The 16382-nt window shown below is 43.9% G+C and overlaps 1 pseudogene; it reads left to right on the top strand.

The window, feature by feature from the left end:
* The first annotated feature begins 3697 nt into the window (after positions 1-3697).
* LOC103597779 overlaps positions 3698-16382 on the top strand; it is a 23534-nt pseudogene continuing 10849 nt past the window's right edge.

Below are 16382 nucleotides of genomic sequence, written 5' to 3'. Positions count from 1 at the left end.
AAATATGATATGTTAAGGGCTCACTCTATATTATCTCATTGTGTTGGGGTTTTTTTTTGTTACATATATATTTTTTTTTTCCTTTTTGTCCCTTTTCGTGTCCGGCAACGGGATCGCAAACCTTGGTGCCGCGCCCGCACCTCGCTCAGCCAGTGAGCGGGAACCGGTCTGTATGTGGGATCTGACCCCTCGGCGGGAGCGCCGCCGCGCTCCCAAGCGGCACACTGCTACAGTGCGCCACCGGGCCGGCCCTTTGTTACATATATTTAAGGTGTACAACATGATGTTTTGATACACTTACACATAGTAAAATGGTTACTAATATCAAACAAATTAACATATCCATCATTTCACATAGTTACCTTTATTTTATTTTATTTTTTGGCAAGAGCACCTAAAACCTACTCTTTGCAGAAACCCCCAAATATGATACAATATTATTAACTACAATCCTCGTGTTGTACATCAGCTCTCTAGAATTATTCATCCCACGTATGTGTGCATTGCAGCATTATTCATAATGACCAAGATATGGAAACAACCAGTGTCCATTGACAGATGAATGGATAAAGAAACATAAAAGTATACATATATATACACACACATACAGTGGAATATTTTTCAGCTTTAAAAAAAGAGATCCTGCTACTTGCCATAATATGCTAAAAGAAACAAGCTAGACACAGAAAGAAAAACAGAGATAGAGGATCAAATGGTGGTTACCAGAGGTGGGGACGGTGGGGGGAGAAATGAGGAGGTGTCAGTAAAAAGATATATTATCTCATTTAATCATTACAATAACCCTATGAAATAGGTGGCATCTATTTTTGCAGATAGGAGATCCAAAGCTCAGAGAGTTTGAATAGCTTTTCTAAGCTGGTAGATGGCTGAGCTGTGATTCAAGCCCAATCTGCGCAGGGCCCGTGCTCATGTCCTTTCCCACCACCCACCCCTGCCCACCAGGCAGTGAGCATCGCTGCAACACTAGGTTCTCCCAGGAGCAGGCGGGGCTCAGTCACCCTCTTCTACACTGGCTGCCTATAGCTGCCCCCACCTGGCATTGTCACAGAGCAAATCCTCTGGACTACTCTGCTGCTCTCTTGGGATTCTGCCCTCTGAGTTTGAGAAATTCTGGAATAGGGCAGGGTTTGTTATACCAAGTGACTTTACTCGGATTCTCTGGTCAAGTCTCAAGTCTCTGCTACCTCCACAAAGAGCAGGTCTGGTCCGTGCAGCGAGGAGCACACGGTCCACAGTGGGCTGGCAGGAGGTGCTGGGTGGGGAAAGGACGCAGGCTCTGCTTAGGTGCTTGTCCACTGTTCTCCATGATGAGAGCAAAGTCCCAAGCCTTGGGTACCTGATTTGGGACTTGATGAGCATTTTTAGTGTCCTCAAAATATACATTATAAAACCACAAGGTGATTTCACACCCATTTCTTATAGCTGAGGCCATGAGAAAATCTAAAGAAGGTGTGATAGAGGCCGTCAGCATTTTGGCTGAATTTCCTTCATCCATCACAGATGACAAGTATTTTTGCAGGGAAAAAGCACTGTTTCCCCTCAACCGCCTCAGTAGGAGCTCCAGGATGGGCTGGCTCTGGGGGCAGGACTGGCACAGGAGGGGACAAGGGCCAGCTAGTTGGGCTGTGACTACTGCTAAATGCCCTGCCTGTTAGTGTACATGAAAAGCGCCTCAAGTTGATGTCACTGTAATTTTCTCTTGATTCTCTTCCTAAGTCTGGCCCTCAGGAAGAACCCAGCAGGGAGGTAGGAGGAGAGGAGGCAAATATATAGGAAGACAGTTCCATCGCCTTTGTGATCAAGGGGGTAGGTTGCTTGTGACATTCCAGATATGGAAGTAAATATAATTATTTATTTAAACTTTTTCTAAATCCAGGTAGAACAGGCATAACCATAAACCCACAGTCCCTGGATACCTCTGAGAAGAAATTCTGTCAGTATTTGTCCATCCTGGGTGCTTCGATACTGTGCCCAAGTGAAGCCAGAGAAATGGGTCATATAGACACTCCCCAGGAGACCTTGGAATTTGGTGACTTTATGCGTCCATGGTGATGAGGGGGCAGTGGGACCAGCATACGGGGCTTGGAGCTGGAGCACTAGGCCTGAGGACTGAGTCTACACCCATCCAATCATAAACGATCTTAGGCAAGTCTCAGAACCTCTCCAGAGAGCAACTTCATCTGGGAACTGATGACTAATAAAGATGATGATGGAAATGATGCTTCTCTCCCCAGGAAGCTACAAATATTAAATAAATTAGTACGTGTGGAAATGGTTCATCAGCCCTAAAGCATCTGCAAATGTAAGGCTTAGATGCTTCCACATATGAGGGGCTAGGTCACCACAGTGCCAGGTGAGTGCCACACGCAGAGAATGCACAATATGAATACATTTATAATGTTACCGTATAGCTGCATTTAAAAAAGCATGGTTATTGTTCTAGAGCAGGTGACAAACATTTAAAAATGCTTTTCTTTTTATCACAGACCTCTTTAAATATCTGACAAAACTATGAACCCTTTCTCTCTCAACAAAACAAAACACCACAGCAAATAGCAAAAATAAACTGTACTTATACATACATTCAATAACACTTTACATACAATTTCTGGGGGTTCACAGTCTTCTCTAACACCTTCCCAGCTTAAGAAAATCCTGTCCTGGAGATGCATGAGCATTGTTCTCTGATTGAATTCCTGGAGAGAAATAGATTGTGTAGAAAAATGAATGCAATAACAATGTTAAGCATCTGCCTGAGAAAAACCCTAGAGGGAACATTCCTGGGATTCTAATATACTCATACAATGCTCTTTAAAAACTAGTTTATGTCTCAGTTTAACTAGCCTATTTAAGGTAAAACATGCTGAGGCTAAAGAACATGTCTGCCCCATATATGTGCCCCTTCAGATCACTGATGCTAAAGTCTCGGGTCCCGCTATCCGAATCCTCCCTCCTCCACAATGGGCTGCTATCCGGTAACAGCTGCGAGGTCCCATTACCACAGGGTGAGGCTCCTCCAGGACGCTCAGATGCCAGTTCAGAGCCCAGCTTATCAGGGTATCTGCGAGCTCCTGCCAATGGGCCCTGGCTGTGTCCACCCTGGCCCACCTTGGGGGACTGGATTTTACACTGAGCAACACCCATTTTTTTGGCTAAGGACTGTCCCTGCTAAGAAGGATTTCATTTCAGACCCAGAGAATTCAGGACGGGAGCCAGCTCAGAAAAGGTGGAAATGTGAAGATCCACACGAAGATCAAGTGAAACTGAATGAGACCACGTCCAGAGGGGGGAAATGAAAAGGAAAGAAATTAACTGAGCAGGCAAAGCATTGTCACGCTTTCCCCATCTACCTGGGAACTTCCATGGAAGAGTGCAGAAGGTATTTGCACCAAATGGTTTGGAAACCAGCCAGGGCACTTGTTTTTACGCTCACAGTGCACTCTCTCCTATCTTCAGGCTGCTTATGGCATCTTGGTTATTGGATGTAAATATCCCCCCATGAGAGATGTGCAGGTCATCCTCCTGATCGAGCCCCACTCACTGGGATTCCAGAGATCAGCGGCCTCCTGGAGAGCAGATGGCAGGAGGCCTGGATGTCAGCTTCTCTACCCCCAGCTAGATCAAGTGGCGGCACAGCAGGCAGCTGGAAGGTACCCACAGAGAGAAACCGAGCACCATGTTCAGAAAGATCCACTCCATCTTTAACTCCAGCCCGAAGAAGGCAGCAGGGGACAGCCCCTTCTATGACGGAGCCAGCCCCACGGTGACGCTGATTCGGAGCAGCTCCATGTACGTGGTTGGGGACCATGGGGAGAAATTCAGCGAGTCCCTAAAGAAATACAAAAGCACTGGCAGCATGGACAGCAGCCTGTACTACCTGCCGCAGGAGGAGGACAGGGCGTGGATGTACTCACGCACCCAGGACTGCCTGCAGTACCTGCAGGAGCTGCTGGCCTTGCGCAAGAAGTACCTCAGCAGCCTCAGTGACCTGAAGCCCCACCGTGCCCAGGGCACTTCCACAGCCTCCTCCAAATCCTCCAAGGCGGGGAAAAAGGCCCTGGTCCGGTCCGCTCCCAAAGACATAAAGGTAAGTGCTGCCAAGCAGCACGATTGAGATGACAGTTTGTGCAAGAGCCGAGGACCTTCTTCCCATCCGTGCACAGCTTAATTAATTGGACACGTTCTGAGCAATGGTTCAGTAGTCCTCCTCGGGCGGGAGCGCCGCCGCGCTTCCCAAGCGGCGTACTTATCCAGTGCGCCACCGGGCCAGCCCCCCATGTTTATTTTTAATGCTGAGGAAATAGGGAGGAGCAGTTAATTGTGTCTGCAGAGCAGCCTTGGAGGGGACGTCAGAGACTTTACATTGTCATTTCCTAGCCTGGGCAAGGGTGGCTAGCCCCATGTTTATTTTTAATGCTGAGGAAATAGGGAGGAGCAGTTAATTGTGTCTGCAGAGCAGCCTTGGAGGGGACAGCATGGGCTTTGGGTCAGGGGGCTCTGATTGTGCACAGCACATTAGTCCTTACCACCTGGCTTTATAGATGAGATGATGTTTGCATGGCATTTGATGACACAAATAATTTCTCAGGAAATTACTGTTATTTTTCAAAAAAATTATTACAGCTAAAAATCCCAGTGAAAAGTGGAATCTGCGTATGAACTACATGTTTTCAAATATCTAGGTGTTTAGCCCATGTGAGCCAAACAACTGGGGGATTTAGTCCAGCTGCGTCTCAGGCCCAGGCATTCTGGTGACTCAGTTCTGGCTGCAGAGAGAGTCTCTGCCTGTCAGGAGATTGCTGGATGGCTTTGCTGGGCATTGGAGGCCTCCAGATAGACAAGCATAAAATTAGTGAAAGAAAAAACTTGTATTTATCTGGTCGTTTATGCTTATCACAGTGTTTTGTATGTATCATCTTTCTTTGAGCATTCCAATGATGCCAGTACAGAAGGTGGGTAGGAACTCCTCCTGTATCACAGAATGGTAAACTGAGGCTTTGTGGCCTGCCTCTATTTGCTAGGTCACCTGATTGCACTTGTGACCCCCCCAGTTCAGTCACTCTTTCCTTCATTTCCTCAAATACATCTTCTTTATCTTTAACGCCTGTGGTTTGCGGCTGTCCTGTCGTATACCTCCATCAATCGTTTTCCTGCTGACTGGACCGGATGGTGTTCAGAGCAGGCCTGTCAGCCCAGGGTGTCCTGCAGGCTGTGCAAGCTCCATTAATGTTGGATGACTGATTGGCCCACTATCAAATCTCTGGGGCTTGGCCTAACCCAGCTGGTTTTAACTGTCTGCATTTATACCAGGTGAGAGCTGTTTAAATAATCATTTTAACTCAAAGTACGTCAGTGTTGGGGGCTGTACAAAAAGGATCCTAGTTTTGAGTCCTGGTGCTGACCCTGTGGCCAGCCAGCTCTAGGCCAGTCATCCCCTCCTTCAAGGCCACCTCTGCTGACCAAGAGGGTTGCAGGGGCTTCTGGGCTTCCTTTCAACTTGAATATTCTGGGGTTCTAGGCTCTGGTTAGCTTTCCTCTAGGCACTTCGTTTCCCTGCAAATGGAGCCCTCACTTGCAGGACCTAGCTCCTTTCTCTCTGAAGATAGAGGGAGTGAACAGGAGCAGAATGACCAGCTCTAGCCCTACTGAGTGGCTAAGAAGAGCGATGCAGACATGATACAATGTATGGATGCCTGTTACCACGGTATAACCAGGGAGGAGTTTGGAAAGGGCTTTGCAGTCAGTCAGACCAAGGGCTGAATTTTAGCCGTGCTGTTTAGCAGCTGTGTGTCTCTGTCAAGCACAGTTTACCTTTCCAGGCCTCTTTTTCTGTAGTGCAGAGAAAGAACTGGAAATGATAATATACCTTGTGAGGAGTCAGCAAGATCATGCATGTCGTAGTACCTGGCACATACTGGGGTCCCCTGTGTTCACTGACTCTGAATGTGAGGTGAAGATGGCTCTTAGCAGCCGTGAGACGAGCTGCTCTCTTCCCCATGCTGGGCTTGCCATGAAATAGTGGCTGCAGGCTCCATGGCTAGCAGGGGGCCTGTGGCTGCCGGGCTCTCTGTACACTGCAGGGCTGGCAGCCAGGAGGGCTCCTTCCCCCTGGAATGCTGTTGTTCTCCTGCTTTGGTAGAAAACCCTGCTGAGGTTCAAGGTTTAGGGCAAACACTGTTCTTTTCCTTGACTTCCTCTTATGGGTTGTACTGTATCCTCTCAAAATTTACGTTGAAGTAAGTTGGAGCAAAAAATTTATCTTGAAGTCCTAACCCCCAGTGCCACAGAAGGTGACTTTATTTGGAAAAAGGGTCATTGCATGTGTAATTATTTAAGATGAAGTCATTAGGGCGGGCCCCCGTATGACTGGTGTCCCTATAGTAAGGGGGAATTTGGACATGTGCACACTCAGGGAATACACTGTGTGAAGAGTGGAGGCATGCTGCCACGAGGCTAGGAACTTGTGGAAGCTGGGAGGGAGGCCTGGAACAGACCCTTCCCCAGCATCTGCAGAGGGATCATGGCCCTGCCAACACCTTCATCGCAGACTTCTAGGCTCCAGAATTGTGAGACAATGTATTTCTGTTGTTTAAGGCACTCAGTTTGTGGTATCTTGTTATGGCAGCCCTAGGAAACAAACACACCCCTCTATAGAATTATAGAATTAGCCTCTGTTCTAGCATCCATCACATCCTATTGTGCAATCAGCAGTTATTCCCAGCTTCTATTCATCCTCCAAACCCAACATGTTAAGTATTAGCCCCATTCTACAGATGAGAGCACTGGGGCTCAGAGACATCAAGTGAAGTATGTAAGGCTGTGCACTTGACAAAGAGAGAGCCAGGATACAAAACCAGTCCATATCGAGCCCGAGTCCACACTCTTCTCAGCATATCCACGGCACCTTTCCACTGGAAAACATATTTAGAGCTTGTATGACACGTAAGACGCAGGAGTGTGCACCTCAGGATACACTGACAAGGCTGCTTTGTCCTGCACACCCAGGCCAGGGAGAGTCGTCAGCAAGGTACCTGCCTCCTGCTGCACGTGGATTCTGTGCCAGGATGAAGCTCTCCCAAAGGCGGCTGCCTGGCCTAGGCTGCCTTTGTCCAAGGAGGAACCTGGCTGAAAGGAAGTGACCAGAAGGCATGGTTTAAACTGTCTCCTCTCCAAATCCATGTGTAAAATTTTCCTCCATCTTAAATCTTCTCTTTGAACAGCTTCCTCTGATTCCATTTTTATCCAGGTCTCCATAGCACTGAAATACTGAGTCTGTATTACCTACTTTTGTGCCTCTTGACATGCGGCAGGAAAAGAGCCGGGGAAATAACACAAAGGGCAGCTACCATGGCAACGTTTAATGAGCAGGTACTATGCCCTCGACTCATTTCAACAAAAATACTTTCATACCTCCCAACTGATTATACAAGTATATGAGATGAGCCACACACCGGAATAATAAAGTAGCAACAGAATTTGAAAAATCAAGAGAGAAAAAACATCCACTGAAAATCAAGACCTCACTAAAGAATATGCATATCGTACGGACTAATTCAGCTGCTATAGATAAGCTTTAGATTTGGCTGTGTACTTGCTGGAAGCTAAGATAAAAAAAGAGCTGGACTCGTTTCAAAATTCTGATGATCTGAGAAGAATTATACCCATTGCTTAGGGGAAGTGAGATTTTTCTCCAGTTTTGAATTCTAAAATTTTTCATACGGCACTTGATACAGGAAACCTTGTGTGATGTGGTTGGTAATGTTCTCAAAAATATTTTAGTAACAATTTATTAATGTATCATTCATTCATTCTTCAACACATATTTACTGAGCACATACTATGTGTCAAGAACTGTTCTGGGTGCTGGTGGACAAGATGAAGTTCCTGCCATCCTGGGAGAGTTTGGGGGGAGAGGGAGGCAACAAACCGGTAGAGTTGCTGGTGGGGACTTCTCAGGGCCCCGGCTGTGACCACTGTAGCAACTGAGCGTGTGCCCTGAACTGCACTGTAGTGACGGCCTAAGGATCAGCACCTGAGGACATAGCTCCTGCCAGTCCCTCTGAGCCCAGGGGAGAACTCAGATGAAGGAGGGATGGATGGGCCACACACCCTTCCAGTGGTCTTTGTCCAAATCCTCTGAAGACGTGGTTCACCCAGGAGAGAAATGTTTCTGTGAAAAGTAAAAAGTTGTCCTGTTCTTGCTGTCCCCCCACCCCACCCCATCCTAGCGTATTAGAAAGCCACGGGCTCCCTCTGCAATTCGTCCCGTCCCGTCCCAGACATGTGTTTGTCCCTTGCATTGCTCCTTGGTCACTTCTTGCAGCTGCAGCCCCCTCTCTGGCTCTGCTGGGCTCAGGGTTGTTTTACTTCTCCTTTTCACTGCTCATAAAATTGCTGTTTGTCCCTTGCATTGCTCCTTGGTCACTTCTTGCAGCTGCAGCCCCCTCTCTGGCTCTGCGGGGCTCAGGGTTGTTTTACTTCTCCTTTTCACTGCTCATAAAATTGCTTTTTTTCCTAAATAATAGCTTTAATTCACATGCATAAAACTCACTCACCCTTTTAAAGTATGCAGGTCAGTGGTTTAAGTATATCCGGAGTTGTGCAACCTTCAGCACTATCTAATTCTGGTACATTGTCATCACCCATTTCAGTGTTTTTTTCCTTTCTTTTTATTGGTGTGGTAAAATATATGAAACATTTACCCTTTTCAACATGGAACTTTATAGCTCCTTAAGTAAGTGCTTTTTAGTGTCCCCTAGTTATGGACATTGTCATCACCCATTTCAGTGTTTTTTTCCTTTCTTTTTATTGGTGTGGTAAAATATATCAAACATTTACCCTTTTCAACATGGAACTTCATAGCTCCTTAAGTAAGTGCTTTTTAGTGTCCCCTAGTTATGCGTAATGAAGTCTCTTACAGTTCATGAATTCTTAAGAAATTAAGTGCATTTCTTTGAATGATTTTGTATTAATTTTTTAAAAAGTAGATATGCATAGGTATCTTTCAAATTATTAATTGCCAGAAAATAACCAGAGTCACTCGTATCAGACTTCCATGAACTTTTCCAAATGATCATTTCTATAAACTCATAATAATTCATCGAAAAGACTATTAAACTCTAATTAACATATTTTTAGAACACTTAAGTATTGCTAGTGATACACTAGGAAAAAAATTCCTAAAGAGATCATAAAAGTTCTAAGAATACCTCATTCAGGAATCAGGAGAATGTTTTTATAAAAGGTTTAACAATTATTTCTTTGAATATAAAAGATGTTTTAAGTAAAATATTTAAACTTTTTAAAATTACCATTTTAACTATCTTTAAGTGTATAATTCAGCAGCATTAAGGACATTTGAATTTTGTGTAGCCATCACCACCATCCATCTCCAGAACTTTTTCATCATCCCAAACAGAAACTCTGTCCCCATTAAACACTAACTCCCCTTTCTCCCCTCCCCTAGCTCCTGGAAACCACCCTTCTACCTTCTGTCTCTATGAATTCAGCTACTCTGGGTGCCTCATATGAATGGAGTCATGCAGTGTTTGTCCTTCCGTGTCTGATGCATTTCACTTACCGTAAAGTTTTCAAGGTTCATCCCTGCTGTAGCATGTGTCAGAACTTCCTTTCTGTATGATGGATCATCAGCTTGGTTTTTAAGAGAGCTGAAGGGGAGAAGTTTGAGATCATGCTCTGACCCTGACCAGAGTGCTTGTTGGCACTTGGGGTTCTCACTGAGACAGCTCCCCACACTTTTAGGGTCAGGTGAACAGGTAAGCAGCTGGCATCCCACTTTGAGAATTGGGCTACATAAGTGGACCCTGGCCTGGGTGTACCACAGAGAACAGCCTCAGAGAGGCAGGCCACAGAGCCAGGGCTGGCCCAAGGAGGCTGTTTGGGGTTGGCTATAGCACTCTGAAGCCCTGTGGGCCCTGAGCGTGGGTTTGGGCTGGACATTTTCCAAGGCCAGTTACTGGTCACCCACCACAGCCAGAAGAAACCTCATTAACTGTCCCATGGATCATCTAGGTCTGAGCAGCTTGTGTTTCTGATATGTCTGCCTCGATGAAATAGCTGCAAAAAATACACCCCTCCCTGCCCCCCAACTAAAGAAATTCACCTGCTATAAGAATGATTTAAAAAGAATCAACTGACTTCTGGAGAATGCCTGCCAAAAATGATTGATTTGTATTTAAAATAGTTTTCTTCTGACAATAGTTTTCAGAATCAATTTTCTATCAAGGCCACTAGTCTCGGCTCATAAAATAAGATCATGTCAACAGCAAATAGGAGGCTCTTTCTCCTCTGGCAGGTGGGTCTGAATCCAATTCATCTGAAAAGATTCCAAATCCTCCATATATAAATTGCGTATGGAATAGGAAGCAGGTTCTGGATCTGTTTGACATTGCTGGGAATTATTCTTCAGATCTGTTGGGGAGACTTTCTTCAAATGCAGGTTTCTGTGAGCGTCAGTTACTCGGGGGGTGGGGGTGGGGTCTCTATTACTTGGCTCATATCTGGATCGCAGAGTTGAAAAGCAGTAAAAATTCAATATGAGCTGCAAAGAATATTTCATTATGCTTGGCAGCGCTCCCTGCAAGATGGCAGACAGCATAATAATGATTGATAACAGAGCATATGATTCCTGCAGCCCTCCTGTCAAGCCAAGGATGTGTAATTATATTCCCCAGTCTACCCTCCAAGCCCGTGCTGTTTGCTCTGCCTAGAAACAATACTTCCTCCTCCCCTTTTTCCATCACCCCCGACCCCCACACTGTTCACCTGGCTAACTTCTTGTCCTTGGAGACAGCAGAGAAAGCAAATCCCCAGGAAGCCTTTTCTCACATTCACAATCCAAGGCAGCAGGTTTCCCTGCCCGCTCCTGTCTCAGCACTCAGCACACCCACTGTAATCAGTTGTTCATTTTCTTATCTCTGCCGCTGACTGTGAGCTCACTGAGAGGAGGCTTCATGTCTTACCTATCTTTTAAACTCCATCCTCTACCAGGTTCCAGGAATATAATACATGCTCAACAAACCAATAGCCTGAGAAACTCCAACTGTCATTTCAAAAGGAAACTTACAAAATTCGATGGAAGATCTGGAAAAGTCATAGGTCTGTGGTTTTGATGAATAGAGGTTTGCCTTTTCTTTTTAATGGAGTAGAATATGGTTTAAGTATATTCATATGGAATCATATCTTCATTAAAATATCCAGTGTGTGATTGATCAGAGCCCACCTTCAAAAGGACACTTTTTTTGCTATACACTTTTTTTTCTGATTGTAAAGTTATATTTGCTCATTAAATAAAATTTATAAAATAGAAAAGTATTAGGAAAAAAATAAAACAACTTAGAATCCTACTATCTATAGATAACCATTATATAATTTTTAGGTGTATTTTCTTTCACCCACTTTTTTCTGTGTATTTGCATATATGTATATTAGGGTTGAAAGATAAAATAAAGAATGCCTAGTTAAATTAGAATTCAGATAAACAATGGATACTTTTTTAGTAGAAGTATGTGCCATGCAATATTTGGTATATACTTACATTACAAAAATTATTTATCGTTTATTTGAACTTGAAATTTAACTGCTATCTTGTATTTTCATTTGCTAAATCTGGCAACCCTAATATAAATATGTATATATAAATTTACTGAATTTTATTCATTCCATATATACATTTTTGTATTCTCTTCTTTTCAGTTAATATTACATATTGTGGGTTCTTTTTCCATCTCATTAACTAGTTTTTGAAACATAAATTATTATTATTATTTATTTTTATTTTTATTTTTGTCTTTTTCGTGACCGGTAAGGGGATCGCAACCCTTGGTGTGGTGTCGCCCACACCGAGCTCAGCCAGTGAGCGCACTGGCCATTCCTATATAGGATCCGAACCCGTGGCGGGAGCATTGCTGCGCTCCCAGCGCCGCACTCTCCCAAGTGCGCCATGGGCTCGGCCCGTGAAACATAAATTATAAAGGCAAAAAACTTTAACAACTCACTTTTTTTCTCAAAGAAGAGGTTTGCAATCGCTGGTCTGGTGTGGCTTAATACAATGTGCTGTAATGGACCTGTCCACGCAAGGCAGAACACGAGTACAGAAAAGGTGTGCCTGGGTCTGTCTGCTGCAGCTGGGGAAAGTTTAATGGGGAGGTGTCAGGTGAGCTGACCCCCTGAGAGGTGAGGGGAATTGCCAAGTAGAGCAGGTGGGGGAGGCTTGGTGCTTAGTGGTAGTCTCCTTGGTGCTGGGTAGGTTTAGAATGTCCCCTTCCCTCCCCACTGACTAATGTTGCTGTTTACAACTGGAAGCTCATTTTGTAGAATTCAGATCTCTTGCAGACAAATACTGACAGAACCCAGAAGACCATGAACAGATTGGAGAAGAGGGAAACCCAGGTATCTGGAGTGCAGGTGAAGCCAGGAAGGATGACAGGCTGATACGAAATGCAGAAAAATCTCAGAAACTGCCCTCAGGGACTCAAAAATTAAAATGAGAAATATGATGGAGTTGGGTTTGGAAAAATGCAAGGATTCCACCTGGGAAAAGTAATTCGAGACCCAGGCCAGGTGTGGGGAGGTGGGGCGGGGGAGGCTTGGAAAATGATAACCCTAAGGCTACAAAAGGTTAAATGTGAAAGGCAAACTGGAGAGGAGGCAGCAATGCAATACAGACGAGCTTAGAGAAAGTTTCTTCTCCCTGGGGCTGCTGCAGGGCTGACTGCAAAGGAACCTGAACTGAGAAACTCAGGCCTGCCAGGCTGCAACAGGAAGCAGTTACATTCGGCCTTTCCAGACACAGTTCAAAAGTTCTGGGATAGAAAAAAGTAAAGACTGGGAGGGAATTAGTCCACTTTTGCCTAAAGTTCTGAGCTCAGGGAGGGAGGAATATTTTGGGTCTCACCCAGGATGTTGATGATTGAAGTCCCATTTTGCACAACCACTTCTTTGTAAAGTAGATCATCCTGTGATATTAGCCTGAGCCCTGAACCTTGAGCCTCAGTCAATACAGCTAGAAGAACCACCAAGAGAACGTCGTAGTGTAGGCCAGAAATCCCCACAGAAGCCTTGAGAAGGCATAAAAAGCTGGGGCCAGCCTGGGTTCAGTCCAGGACTTGAAAAGGCCCAGCCCTGACTTGTATTTAGAAAATCATCACAAAATCCATTTGGAGACATTTAAAAGTGTTCTTTATAAAGGCATCACAAAATCCATTTGGAGACATTTAAAAGTGTACTTTATAAAGCACAATTGAGGTGCTGTTAACCAAACCCTACTAACTAACTATCCAGATCACTTGATGCTCACCAATCTCTCTTTAAAACACACCCACAATAAGTTGGGCGTTTACAAGTAGAAATCTACCCCAAACTAGGGTATTACTGGAAAAAGTATAATGACATATGCTCAAGACTCTTCAATGCAGCACTAATTGTAATAGCAAAAGATTGCAAACAATCCTAAGATCCATCAACAGGGGACTGTCATTTGTCCCTAGTGTGTTTTTATAATGGAGAACTATGCAGCTATTAAAAGGGTTGAGGAAGATCTCTCTTTGCTACTATTGAGTAATCCTCAGGATACATTTAGTGAAGAAAGCAATGTTCACAAGTATATATTGTATACTCCTTTTGTTCTTTTAAAAAATGGGTAAATACAAATATAAATACCTGCTTGCTTATATTTTCAAAAAGAAACTTTAGAAAAATAAACAAAATGCTAAAGAAAATAGAACAGGAGAAGGAGCTGGTATAGAAGCTAGCTCTCTCTCTCAAATGTTAGTTAGAGCTTTGGCTTTGGAACCATGCATATAGTTACACACTTTAAAGCATTAAATTATAAAGAAAGAAAAATCCCTAAAACCTTAAAACCAACTGAAGCAGATGAAACTAACTGATTACCAAGTCAATAGCATAATTACACAGAAATGAATTATTTCAAGAGGATTTAAAATAGAATTTTGGTTATGCATGCCAAGGACATCACACACACACACACACACACACACACACCCCTTAAATTGAATTCCATAGACTTATTATTGGTATTGTTGGTGTTGTTATTTTGAAACTACTACATAAAATGGGAAAAAGTAAATAAGTGATTCTGTTAATGTCATATGGAACCAAGATTTTCAGTGTAAAAAAGATACAAATATGAGTTAAAGAAGCTAAACATGAAACCCATAATATTCAATCTGAATTGGAGAAACTAACGGTTTCGGCTCAGGAGATAAAGAGCTGGAAAGAATATTACTCCCATTCTTACAACAACAAAAACAGATAGACTGCAAGTTCATGACTTTTCTTGAAATCATCAGAGGACTGAGGTCTCAGAGAAACCAACCAGCCCAAACTCTAATGGGAAAGAGACACTCACAGGTAGAGACAGGGAGAGTGTGCCTGCCTACTTGGGGCAGACATAGACATATAACAATCAGAAGACTTACCCCAGAATTATTAACAAATTGGTGGTGGAAAAGTGTGAGTTGGGACAATGGGGAGTCCCTGAGGATGGCAGATACAGGTAAAGTTTACACTCACTCTTCCTGAAGCTCAGTGGGTGATTACAAACCATCGGTAGAACGTTCTGAGAAAGTTATTTCCAAAGGTGCAGGCCTGGGGAAGGAAGAGCAGCTGCTGAGGGGAGACCTTGGAGCTCTGCCCAGATCATTCTTTCTTATCTCCCCCTGGAACAAAAACTTTAGTGGGGGAGGGGAGTNTTATCAGCAATTAATTTTGATATGTAGTAGAAACTGAGGTTCAACCTGAATTTTTTTCCAAATTGCAAAATTTCCCACCACCGTTTACTGACAACTTCATCGCTTCTCTCGTTGGACTGTGATGTTTCACTTATGGTATGTTAAGATTTCATGCTATGTTTCAAGGACAGTAATTTAATTTCCTCAGTTAGGTTTCTAATGGTTTGATAAATGTGAGTAAAATGTCACTTAGTGTTTTGTTAAAATCAAAGGATTCTTTAGATGACATATGAGAATACTTCAAGAAGTTTGTGGAAAATAGAGTTAAAAGATAATACTAACCTTTCTGTGAACTTTTTGAAGTACTCTTGTGGAAGACAGGAGTACTAGCAAAAGAAGTAATGGCTTTGAGATTATAAAGCTAGGAAAAAAACACCTAAACCTATCAGGTGGATCCTCTGAGTCAACAACGTCTATTACCAAACATAACAGGGAGCTGTGCTCCCAAGACTGTTTTAATGTTTAGTTATAATAGATAATGCCAAGGTTTAGTTACACTAGAGTTCCTGACAAACCTTTTCCTTCTTTTTATCTCTTCGTGTTGATTTCCCAGCTCTATTGTCTACGTCACTGAATTTTTCTTTAGCCCTGGCAAGCCTAGTATTTAGCTTCTCTATTGAAAATTTGCATGGGGAATATGTACATATGTATTTAAATTTCAGCGACTGTACTTTTTTTCTAGGTTNCCCCAGAATTATTAACAAATTGGTGGTGGAAAAGTGTGAGTTGGGACAATGGGGAGTCCCTGAGGATGGCAGATACAGGTAAAGTTTACACTCACTCTTCCTGAAGCTCAGTGGGTGATTACAAACCATCGGTAGAACGTTCTGAGAAAGTTATTTCCAAAGGTGCAGGCCTGGGGAAGGAAGAGCAGCTGCTGAGGGGAGGCCTTGGAGCTCTGCCCAGATCATTCTTTCTTATCTCCCCCTGGAACAAAAACTTTAGTGGGGGAGGGGAGTGTGGGAGGGATCTCTGAGGCATACTGAGCCCAGAACTACAGCTGGGGGAAGGACAAGGCCAATGAGAAGGCCACATCCCCAGGGACACAGAGCCTGCCTAATACTGGGGCCTAATCAGAAAAACAGTGAACGCCCTCCTGCCTCTCCCCAGCATGCTAACGAGTGTCATGTAATGACTAACAGTGGACACTGCTCAGAGAGGGTCAAGGGCATGGAGGGAGACCCTCTGTCAAGGGCAGTCCAAAGGGAAGATGCAAAGCTGAGGATGCCGCAGACACTGAGAAACTCTCTGGAAAACTTGCCTCCACTCTAAACGAAAGGTATTTCTAGAGCAATTTAGAGACTTTGATGTACTGAGAGTAACCATAGCAACAACAGACCCCAATCCTAGCTAAACGCCTATCTAGATTGACTCGAAGCCAGACTAAAGGCCTAGCAAAGCAAAGACTATTTCTGGGAATAAAAACCTCAGTGTCTGCTGACTTTCATGAAACAGTTGGCTTTCATAAAAACTTACGTCATGCGAAAGACCAAGAAGAAAATACAGTGCCAAGAGAAGAAGAAACATATAGAACCCGACTCAGTTATGACACAGGCATTGGAACCATCAGACAGAAAATTAAAAAAAAAA

The sequence above is a fragment of the Galeopterus variegatus genome, unplaced genomic scaffold (genome assembly GCF_000696425.1).
Source record: "Galeopterus variegatus unplaced genomic scaffold, G_variegatus-3.0.2 Scaffold2420, whole genome shotgun sequence".
Classification (NCBI taxonomy): Eukaryota; Metazoa; Chordata; class Mammalia; order Dermoptera; family Cynocephalidae; genus Galeopterus; species Galeopterus variegatus.
This window is presented reverse-complemented; position numbering and strand designations above follow the sequence as displayed.